Below are 11287 nucleotides of genomic sequence, written 5' to 3' on the forward strand. Positions count from 1 at the left end.
AAGTAGGATTTAAACCATTGTAATACTAGAGAATCAAGAGAAAGAGTTTTAAGTATTTTAATAAGGAGCTGGTGGTTAACCATATCAAAAGCCTTAGATAAATCAATAAAGACAGAGGAGGAAAGGGTATTGTTATTACGGTTAGAATTAATACAGTCTGTGAAGGAGAGGAGGGCTGTGGTGGTGCTGTGGTTAGGTCTAAATCCATGTTGACAATTGGCAAGTAAGTTATTATCTATTAGATGGGTGAGTACTTGCTTATGGACACATTTTTCCATAATCTTTGCTAGTGGAGAGAGTAAGGCTATTGGTCTATAGTTTGAGATGTCGATAGAGTTACCACCTTTATGAAGGGGGATGATGTGTGAGATTTTCCAGATAGTTGGGATATTTCCTTCGGATATAGTTCTGTTTATGAGTATGGAAATGGGGAGGGCTATGGCTTTGGCACCTTTTTGCAGGTACTCAGCAGGTAGTTGGTCAGCAGAGGGGGTGGTAGGTTTCAATTTTTCTAGTAGGGAGCAAATAAAGGATATAGGAACTGGTTTTAGCTGAAGTAATGGAATAGGGGAAGTGGAAGAGATGGTTAGATTGGGGGAAGTAGGAGATAGTTGTTTAGCTAGAGTTAGAATGGTGTCTGTAAAAAAAGAATTAAAGGCATTAGCAGTTTGTGTTGGGTTTTCTTGGTTAGAGCCTAGAGGGGTAGGTGTTATAGATTGGCCTGGGTGTAGGAGTTTGTTGATGCTGGACCAAAACTTTTGTGGATTTCTTTGGTTAGTTTTTTGTAGTTGGATGTAAAAGTTTTTTATCTAGCAGGATAGCTTTTTTAGTGGTATTCCTAAGTTGTCTGAAGGTTAGGTGGTCTGTTGGATTCCTGGTAGTGTGCCATTTTGACCATGATTTGTTTCTGAGGAGAATTTTTTTTCTAGTGTCTTTGGTGAGCCATGGGGCAGGTTTAGTGTTACTTCTAATAGAGCGTACTGGGGCATGTTGGTTAAGGATGGATAAGAATGAGGTATTAAAGTAGTCAACTGCTTCATCTAGGGGAAGTGTTTTTAGTGGTGACCAGTCACAGTGTTTAAGTTCTAGCTGGAAAAGTTCTGGGTTGAATGATTTTGTAGTCCTGATTGTTCAATATGTAGTTGGGTTAGGTAAGTTAATTTTGTGTCTGATGATATAAGTGAGTAAGTGATCACTTAGATTATCAGGGAGGGTTGCTGCCTTGTATGTAAGATGTGGGGAGTTTGTAAGAATCCAATCTAGTATACTTTCTTTATTGTTACTTTTATCAATTCTTGTGGGGGAGGTTATAACTTGGGAGAAGCCATGAAGATTAATGTGGGTGGTGGGCTGAGGGGTACTACAGGATTTCCAATCGATGTTAAAGTCGCCAAGTATTAAGGTTTCTTGTGGAAGATTGATAGATATCCAGTTAAGAATGTTTTCAAGGGTATTAATGTTATTACCAGGGGGAAGGTAAATACAAGCGATGTTAATGGATTTGAATTTGTTGATTTGAAGTTTAGTGACTAGGATTTCTGAGTTATTAAATGTGGGTAGATTTATGTTAGATATGGTGACATGTAGATCATTTTTAAAGAGGACTGCTACACCACCTCCCTTTTTGTTAATACGATCCTTTCTCAGGATACTGTAGGCAGGTGGGATAAGTTCATTGTCATTAATGGATGGTTTTAGCCATGTTTCGGATAGACATAGGAAATCAAAGTTGTAGAATTCTAAAAGGGCATGAAGATGGGTGGTTTTATTGTTAATGCTTCGAATGTTAAGATGTGCTATGGAAAGGGAGTTTGGAGGCTTATTAGGTGTGTGTGGAGGAGTAATGTTGGAGGTAATTTGTATAGTGTCAGGAATATTGTGTGGGCCAGGATTAGGATGAATGTCTCCATCTAGTAGGACTAAGGGGAGTATTCTATATGTGGGGTTGATAATGTTAAGGAAGTAAAAACAAAGTGTTTTCCTTGCAAGGTGAGTACTGTATTTTATGTGGGTTAGCCTGTGATATTTGGCATGGAGGTAGCAGGGAGAAGTTGTGGTGTTAAAGCTATGAAGAGGAATAGGTAGTAGTGGTGTGGAAGTGAGCTTAGAAGGCAGTAGAAGGTTTGGGTGGAGTTGTTGTTCATAAGAGGTTAATGTGTAGATAGTTACTAGAGGAGTTAGAAGTAGTATGAAGGCTAAACATTTTAGTTGAGTTAGGTAGGTAATATTGGCCATGATGTAGGTAAGAGATGGGTAGATAGATAAGGGTTTGTATAAATAGCAGAGAGGTATTAGAAGCTATAAGGGTGGGGTGGGGTATTACACTTTGTTAGGAGAGGTAATTGAATAATTATGGAGGGGAGTGGCAATAAGGAGAATTTATTTGATTGGTGTTGGTAAAAGTAGGGGTGTGGTGTAGTGGAAATATATTGAGGACCCCTGGGGGTGGGTGGGAATTGGGGGTAGGGAGGGGAGCGGAGTGAGCCCGCAGGGCGAACGGAGCGGGTTGAGACAGTTGAGTGAGAACAATCAGTGAAATTCTGATTGTGGAGGAGGGACTGCAGTGGTGAGTAGTCTATGTGATCTGTGTAGAAGAGTAGGGTGTAGTAGAAGTGAATAGTAAAGGTAGATAATGGGAGAGGTGTAGCAAAAGAGGTAATATGTCTGGTCAGTGGTAATAATACTAGAAAAGAGCTCAAAAAAGAAGGCAGTTGTATGAGGATGAAGGGCAACAAGAGAGGAGCAGTTAGGAGGGTGCCACCCAGTGGGCAGTAGGGTAATAACCACAGAGGTGAGGAAAAGAAAATCAGGCAAGGTTAGACTAGGGCTAGGAAGGCAATATATATGAAGGGTTAATTAATTAAACTAGAAGTATGAGAGGGAATATACGTAGTCTACTGGAGTGGGGGGGGATGGCTACTGGGTGTTCAGGCTGTGAGGCATACAATAATCAACAACCAGGATTAAGGCAGAGTGTTAAATCAGGTAGGAGCCAAACTTACAATTGCATATGCTCTCCTATCACTTTACGTGTGAGAACAACAGGTTTCACTATGAAGTGATGATACAGTTGATAGATTTGGGGGTCCTTGGGTCCCTGCTGGATAGTAATCTCTTAGTAGAGGGTAGGCAGGCTGAAATAGGCGAAAGCAGATATGTATATAGCAGGAACAAGAGAGAAGGGGAGAAAGACAAGAAGAGACAAAAAAGTATTAGATGGCACAATACAAAATGGTTAGGCAAGTTACTTAGTTAATCAATTAGAAGCAATCAAATCCATTTCTCTAGAGTAGGAAAGACAATAAATGGTTTACTACAAACAGTTGTATCTATCAGTTGTGCAATAGGTTAGGTATGAGTGAAAACACTGTTGCAGGCAAAAAACATTTGTGTAAGAACACGACAAGAAAACATTTAATTACATACAATAATCCAGTGCAAAACAGTTGCGATGTATATTATACTTTGCTCACTTCACTGCTGATTCTAGTGCACTAAAGTAATGTCTAAGCTTTCCTGCCGTATTTATCAACTGCTCTAGATGAGAGGGATGCAGCTAGTTATCAATTGGAATTAGGAAAGATACATAATCAATGCTGGTGGGTATTCCGGGATTGGCGTCCCTCTGGATAGGCTCACAGTAAAAGCATCAAATAAAAAGAACATATAACTAGTCAAAAGGATGAAACGCCACTGTTATGAGTGGCAGTGGGCAATCTAAGTACAGATAACAGGAGTGTAGTGTTTGGGGAGAAAGAATATTCCCGCCACGCACCACGTGCTAGCAGAACAGCAAAAAGCAGTTTATTCTTAAATATGGAATTTTAGGATAAAAACGGCACTATCGCTGTCTAGCTTAGGCCAAGTTAACTGCAGATGTGAAAGGGTAAATGTCAGGAGAGATAAAAACTCCCGCTACACGCTGTGTGTTTACAGGACTGTAGATTGCAATGCTACAGACTATCCGTAGTGTAGGTCGAGATACCAGGAGAGAAAAACTCTCTTCAAGCTTCGCAAGTCCAATTAAGGGAGAGTGGCTGTAAAAAAGACCTCGCTATGATCTAAACTGGCGAACCACGCACTCAGAAGAGTAGCGGCTCTTTATAGGGTTATACAATCGTATATGTCCTTCAGCGGACAAGATTACTAGGCTAGATAAGGATTGTACCCTTCGGCGGACCTGTGTACTAGGCTAAGAATAATCTATAAAACACAACAAAATGCCGGAATGGTAGGTCCTCACACACAGAAGGCTCTACGACAAGTTGTGAGCTACTACAATAAAACGTATCGTGTAGCGGACATGAATCTAGGCTAGACTACACATTCCTTACATGACTAAACCAGTTTCACTATGAAAAGTGTAAAAAACACAACAAAAATGCCGGAATGGTAGGTCCTCACACACAGAAGACTCAACGACAAGTTGTGAGCTACTACAATAAAACGTATAGTGTAGCGGACATGAATCTAGGCTAGAGTAAACAGTCCTAACATGACTAAACCAGTTTCACAGGTTTTCCAATATACAGAAAGTCCAAAAGGGAAAAAATACACAAGCAATTCAACGCTACTACCGCTAAGAAAGAAGTATGAATACAACTATAGCGCAGTAGTACCGTAACCCTTTCAGCACATTCAGTAAGCATTCAGTTTAAATACATTTCATGTCAGTACACGTTTACAAGCTATAAGAGACCAAGACAATCACTTACAGTAAACAGCTCACAGGGGTTTGAAGCATACAGCAGCCAAGGGAATGTCCTAGTCAGTAAAGATGGCGCCGGGAGGGACAGGTGTTATATATAAGGTATTGGGAGGAAGTGAGATGGGGGGGAGGTTGATACAGGTAGGAAGAGGCGGGGTAAGAGTAGGGAGCAAGGTAGTAAATCCCTAATGTAATATGAGTAGGGGCGGAGGTGAGGAGAGAAAGAAAGTATGAGCAGAATAAGGGAAGTAGAGGTAATGTAAGGAATATTCCTCAGGTGAGGCAGAGGATGTGTGTTGGGAATATGTTAGCTGAGGTAGGACAGTTGAGTGAGAACAATCAGTGAAATTCTGATTGTGGAGGAGGGACTGCAGGGGTAAGTAGGCTATGTGATCTGTGTAGGAGAGTAGAGTGTAGTAGAAGTGAATAGTAAAGGCAGATAATGGGAAAGGTGTAGCAAAAGAGGTAATATGTCTGGTCAGTGGTAATAATACTAGAAAAGAGCTCAAAAAAGAAGGCAGTCGTATGAGGATGAAGGGCAACAAGAGAGGAGCAGTTAGGAGGGTGCCACCTAGTGGGCAGTAGGGTAATAACCACAGAGGTGAGGAAAAGAAAATCAGGCAAGGTTAGACTAGGGCTAGGAAGGCAATATATATGAAGGGTTAATTAATTAAACTAGAAGTATGAGAGGGAATATACGTAGTCTACTGGAGTGGGGGGGGGTGGCTACTGGGTGTTCAGGCTGTGAGGCATACAATAATCAACAACCAGGATTAAGGCAGAGTGTTAAATCAGGTAGGAGCCAAACTTACAATTGCATATGCTCTCCTATCACTTTACGTGTGAGAACAACAGGTTTCACTATGAAGTGATGATACAGTTGAGAGATTTGGGGGTCCTTGGGTCCCTGCTGGATAGTAATCTCTTAGTAGAGGGTAGGCAGGCTGAAATAGGCGAAAGCAGATATGTATATAGCAGGAACAAGAGAGAAGGGGAGAAAGACAAGAAAGAGACAAAAAAGTATTAGATGGCACAATACAAAATGGTTAGGCAAGTTACTTAGTTAATCAATTAGAAGCAATCAAATCCATTTCTCTAGAGTAGGAAAGACAATAAATGGTTTACTACAAACAGTTGTATCTATCAGTTGTGCAATAGGTTAGGTATGAGTGAAAACACTGTTGCAGGCAAAAAACATTTGTGTAAGAACACGACAAGAAAACATTTAATTACATACAATAATCCAGTGCAAAACAGTTGCGATGTATATTATACTTTGCTCACTTCACTGCTGATTCTAGTGCACTAAAGTAATGTCTAAGCTTTCCTGCCGTATTTATCAACTGCTCTAGATGAGAGGGATGCAGCTAGTTATCAATTGGAATTAGGAAAGATACATAATCAATGCTGGTGGGTATTCCGGGATTGGCGTCCCTCTGGATAGGCTCACAGTAAAAGCATCAAATAAAAAGAACATATAACTAGTCAAAAGGATGAAACGCCACTGTTATGAGTGGCAGTGGGCAATCTAAGTACAGATAACAGGAGTGTAGTGTTTGGGGAGAAAGAATATTCCCGCCACGCTCTACGTGCTAGCAGAACAGCAAAAAGCAGTTTATTCTTAAATATGGAATTTTAGGATAAAAACGGCACTATCGCTGTCTAGCTTAGGCCAAGTTAACTGCAGATGTGAAAGGGTAAATGTCAGGAGAGATAAAAACTCCCGCTACACGCTGCGTGTTTACAGGACTGTAGATTGCAATGCTACAGACTATCCGTAGTGTAGGTCGAGATACCAGGAGAGGAAAACTCTCTTCAAGCTTCGCAAGTCCAATTAAGGGAGAGTGGCTGTAAAAAAGACCTCGCTATGATCTAAACTGGCGAACCACGCACTCAGAAGAGTAGCGGCTCTTTATAGGGTTATACAATCGTATATGTCCTTCAGCGGACAAGATTACTAGGCTAGATAAGGATTGTACCCTTCGGCGGACCTGTGTACTAGGCTAAGAATAATCTATAAAACACAACAAAATGCCGGAATGGTAGGTCCTCACACACAGAAGGCTCTACGACAAGTTGTGAGCTACTACAATAAAACGTATCGTGTAGCGGACATGAATCTAGGCTAGACTACACATTCCTTACATGACTAAACCAGTTTCACTATGAAAAGTGTAAAAAACACAACAAAAATGCCGGAATGGTAGGTCCTCACACATAGAAGACTCAACGACACGTTGTGAGCTACTACAATAAAACGTATCGTGTAGCGGACATGAATCTAGGCTAGACTAAACATTCCTAACATGAGTAAACCAGTTTCACAGGTTTTCCGATATACAGAAAGTCCAAAGGGAAAAAATACACAAGCAATTCAACGCTACTACCGCTGAGAAAGAAGTTTGAATACAACTATAGCATAGTAGTACCATAAACCCTTTCAGCACATTCAGTAAGCATTCAGTTTAAATACATTTCATGTCAGTAAGCGTTTACAAGCTATAAGAGACCGAGACAATCACTTACAGTAAACAGCACACAGGGGCTTGAAGCACTCAGCAGCCAAGGGAATGTCCTAGCCAGTAAAGATGGCGCCGGGAGAGACAGGTGTTATATATAAGGTATTGGGAGGAAGTGAGATGGGGGGGAGGTCGATACAGGTAGGAAGAGGCGGGGTAAGAGTAGGGAGCAAGGTAGTAAATCCCTAAGGTAATATGAGTAGGGGTGGAGGTGAGGAGAGAAAGAAAGTATGAGCAGAATAAGGGAAGTAGAGGTAATGTAAGGAATATTCCTCAGGTGAGGCAGAGGATGTGTGTTGGGAATATGTTAGCTGAGGTAGGACAGTTGAGTGAGAACAATCAGTGAAATTCTGATTGTGGAGGAGGGACTGCAGGGGTAAGTAGGCTATGTGATCTGTGTAGGAGAGTAGAGTGTAGTAGAAGTGAATAGTAAAGGCAGATAATGGGAAAGGTGTAGCAAAAGAGGTAATATGTCTGGTCAGTGGTAATAATACTAGAAAAGAGCTCAAAAAAGAAGGCAGTCGTATGAGGATGAAGGGCAACAAGAGAGGAGCAGTTAGGAGGGTGCCACCTAGTGGGCAGTAGGGTAATAACCACAGAGGTGAGGAAAAGAAAATCAGGCAAGGTTAGACTAGGGCTAGGAAGGCAATATATATGAAGGGTTAATTAATTAAACTAGAAGTATGAGAGGGAATATACGTAGTCTACTGGAGTGGGGGGGGGGTGGCTACTGGGTGTTCAGGCTGTGAGGCATACAATAATCAACAACCAGGATTAAGGCAGAGTGTTAAATCAGGTAGGAGCCAAACTTACAATTGCATATGCTCTCCTATCACTTTACGTGTGAGAACAACAGGTTTCACTATGAAGTGATGATACAGTTGAGAGATTTGGGGGTCCTTGGGTCCCTGCTGGATAGTAATCTCTTAGTAGAGGGTAGGCAGGCTGAAATAGACAAAAGCAGATATGTATATAGCAGGAACAAGAGAGAAGGGGAGAAAGACAAGAAAGAGACAAAAAAGTATTAGATGGCACAATACAAAATGGTTAGGCAAGTTACTTAGTTAATCAATTAGAAGCAATCAAATCCATTTCTCTAGAGTAGGAAAGACAATAAATGGTTTACTACAAACAGTTGTATCTATCAGTTGTGCAATAGGTTAGGTATGAGTGAAAACACTGTTGCAGGCAAAAAACATTTGTGTAAGAACACGACAAGAAAACATTTAATTACATACAATAATCCAGTGCAAAACAGTTGCGATGTATATTATACTTTGCTCACTTCACTGCTGATTCTAGTGCACTAAAGTAATGTCTAAGCTTTCCTGCCGTATTTATCAACTGCTCTAGATGAGAGGGATGCAGCTAGTTATCAATTGGAATTAGGAAAGATACATAATCAATGCTGGTGGGTATTCCGGGATTGGCGTCCCTCTGGATAGGCTCACAGTAAAAGCATCAAATAAAAAGAACATATAACTAGTCAAAAGGATGAAACGCCACTGTTATGAGTGGCAGTGGGCAATCTAAGTACAGATAACAGGAGTGTAGTGTTTGGGGAGAAAGAATATTCCCGCCACGCACCACGTGCTAGCAGAACAGCAAAAAGCAGTTTATTCTTAAATATGGAATTTTAGGATAAAAACGGCACTATCGCTGTCTAGCTTAGGCCAAGTTAACTGCAGATGTGAAAGGGTAAATGTCAGGAGAGATAAAAACTCCCGCTACACGCTGCGTGTTTACAGGACTGTAGATTGCAATGCTACAGACTATCCGTGGCGTAGGTCAAGATACCAGGAGAGAAAAACTCACTTCTAACTTCACAAGTCCAATTAAGGGAGAGTAGCTGTAAAAAGACCACGCTATGATCTAAACGGGCGAACCACACACTCAGAAGAGTAGCGGCTAGTTTATAGGGTTATACAATCGTATGTGTCCTTCAGTGGACAAGATTACTAGGCTAGATAAGGAATGTACCCTTCGGCGGACCTGTGTACTAAGCTATGAATAATGTGTAAAACACAACAAAATGCCGGAATGGTAGGTCCTCACACACAGAAGACTCATCAACAAGTTGTAAGCTACTACAATAAAATGTATCATGTAGCGGACATGAATCTAGGCTAGACTACACATTCTTAACATGACTAAACCAGTTTCACTATGAATAATGTGAAAACACAACAAAAATGCCGGAATGGTAGGTCCTCACACACAGAAGACTCAACGACAAGTTGTGAGCTACTACAATAAAACGTATAGTGTAGCGGACATGAATCTAGGCTAGAGTAAACAGTCCTAACATGACTAAACCAGTTTCACAGGTTTTCCAATATACAGAAAGTCCAAAAGGGAAAAAATACACAAGCAATTCAACGCTACTACCGCTAAGAAAGAAGTATGAATACAACTATAGCGCAGTAGTACCGTAACCCTTTCAGCACATTCAGTAAGCATTCAGTTTAAATACATTTCATGTCAGTACACGTTTACAAGCTATAAGAGACCAAGACAATCACTTACAGTAAACAGCTCACAGGGGTTTGAAGCATACAGCAGCCAAGGGAATGTCCTAGTCAGTAAAGATGGCGCCGGGAGGGACAGGTGTTATATATAAGGTATTGGGAGGAAGTGAGATGGGGGGGAGGTTGATACAGGTAGGAAGAGGCGGGGTAAGAGTAGGGAGCAAGGTAGTAAATCCCTAATGTAATATGAGTAGGGGCGGAGGTGAGGAGAGAAAGAACTAAGAGCAGTATAAGGGAAGTAGAGGTAATGTAAGGAATATTCCTCAGGTGAGGCAGAGGATGTGTGTTGGGTATATGCTAGCTGAGGTAGGACAGTTGATTGAGAACAATCAGTGAAATTCTGATTGCGGAGGAGGGACTGCAGGGGTAAGTAGGCTTTGTGATCTGTGTAGGAGAGTAGAGTGTAGTAGAAGTGAATAGTAAAGGCAGATAATGGGAAAGGTGTAGCAAAAGAGGTAATATGTCTGGTCAGTGGTAATAATACTAGAAAAGAGCTCAAAAAGAAGGCAGTCGTATGAGGATGAAGGGCAACAAGAGAGGAGCAGTTAGGAGGGTGCCACCTAGTGGGCAGTAGGGTAATAACCACAGAGGTGAGGAAAAGAAAATCAGGCAAGGTTAGACTAGGGCTAGGAAGGCAATATATATGAAGGGTTAATTAATTAAACTAGAAGTATGAGAGGGAATATCGTAGTCTACTGGAGTGGGGGAATGACTACTGGGTGTTCAGGCTGTGAGGCATACAATAATTAACAACCAGGATTAAGGCAGAGTGTTAAATCAGGTAGGAGCCAAACTTACAATTGCATATGCTCTCCTATCACTTTACGTGTGAGAACAACAGGTTTCACTATGAAGTGATGATACAGTTGATAGATTTGGGGGTCCTTGGGTCCCTGCTGGATAGTAATCTCTTAGTAGAGGGTAGGCAGGAATTGCATATGCTCTCCTATCACTTTACGTGTGAGAACAACAGGTTTCACTATGAAGTGATGATACAGTTGATAGATTTGGGGGTCCTTGGGTCCCTGCTGGATAGTAATCTCTTAGTAGAGGGTAGGCAGGAATTGCATATGCTCTCCTATCACTTTACGTGTGAGAACAACAGGTTTCACTATGAAGTGATGATACAGTTGATAGATTTGGGGGTCCTTGGGTCCCTGCTGGATAGTAATCTCTTAGTAGAGGGTAGGCAGGAATTGCATATGCTCTATTGTGCTTTTAATGACATAATTGATTAGTTTACAACTGGGTGGAACTTCCTGTTTGGACTGTATAAGAAGGAAGTAACCATGTGGGGTAAATTGTCTGATGAAGTCTAGATTTTTCTGAACGAAAGCGCTCATCCTTGGATTTTTTTGTCTGAAGTTAATAAAGTGGATTCTGCATTCTACAACAGTGTGGTGATTTGCAGCCTGCAATACTTTGAGTGGGTTCAATTCAGCTACTTCTTCTGGCTTTTGTGTTTATCACCATCATGGAAGTATCAAATAGAGAAAGCTATAAAGCAGTTAAGACAAGAAGTGTCGCTGTTA

General features: G+C 41.2%; 1 long non-coding RNA gene across 1 annotated transcript; it reads right to left on the reverse strand.

Annotated features, from left to right (window-relative positions):
• Positions 1-3077: 3077 nt before the first annotated feature.
• On the reverse strand, positions 3078-10621 carry LOC122814880. The gene is made up of 4 exons (XR_006366925.1): positions 10554-10621; positions 8041-8172; positions 5521-5652; positions 3078-3134 (listed from the first exon to the last, which is right to left on the reverse strand). It is a non-coding gene; the product is annotated as an uncharacterized LOC122814880 (long non-coding RNA).
• Positions 10622-11287: the final 666 nt, after the last annotated feature.

This window comes from Protopterus annectens, chromosome 11.part0, assembly GCF_019279795.1.
Source record: "Protopterus annectens isolate FY-2018-M chromosome 11.part0, PAN1.0, whole genome shotgun sequence".
Taxonomy (NCBI): domain Eukaryota; kingdom Metazoa; phylum Chordata; order Ceratodontiformes; family Protopteridae; genus Protopterus; species Protopterus annectens.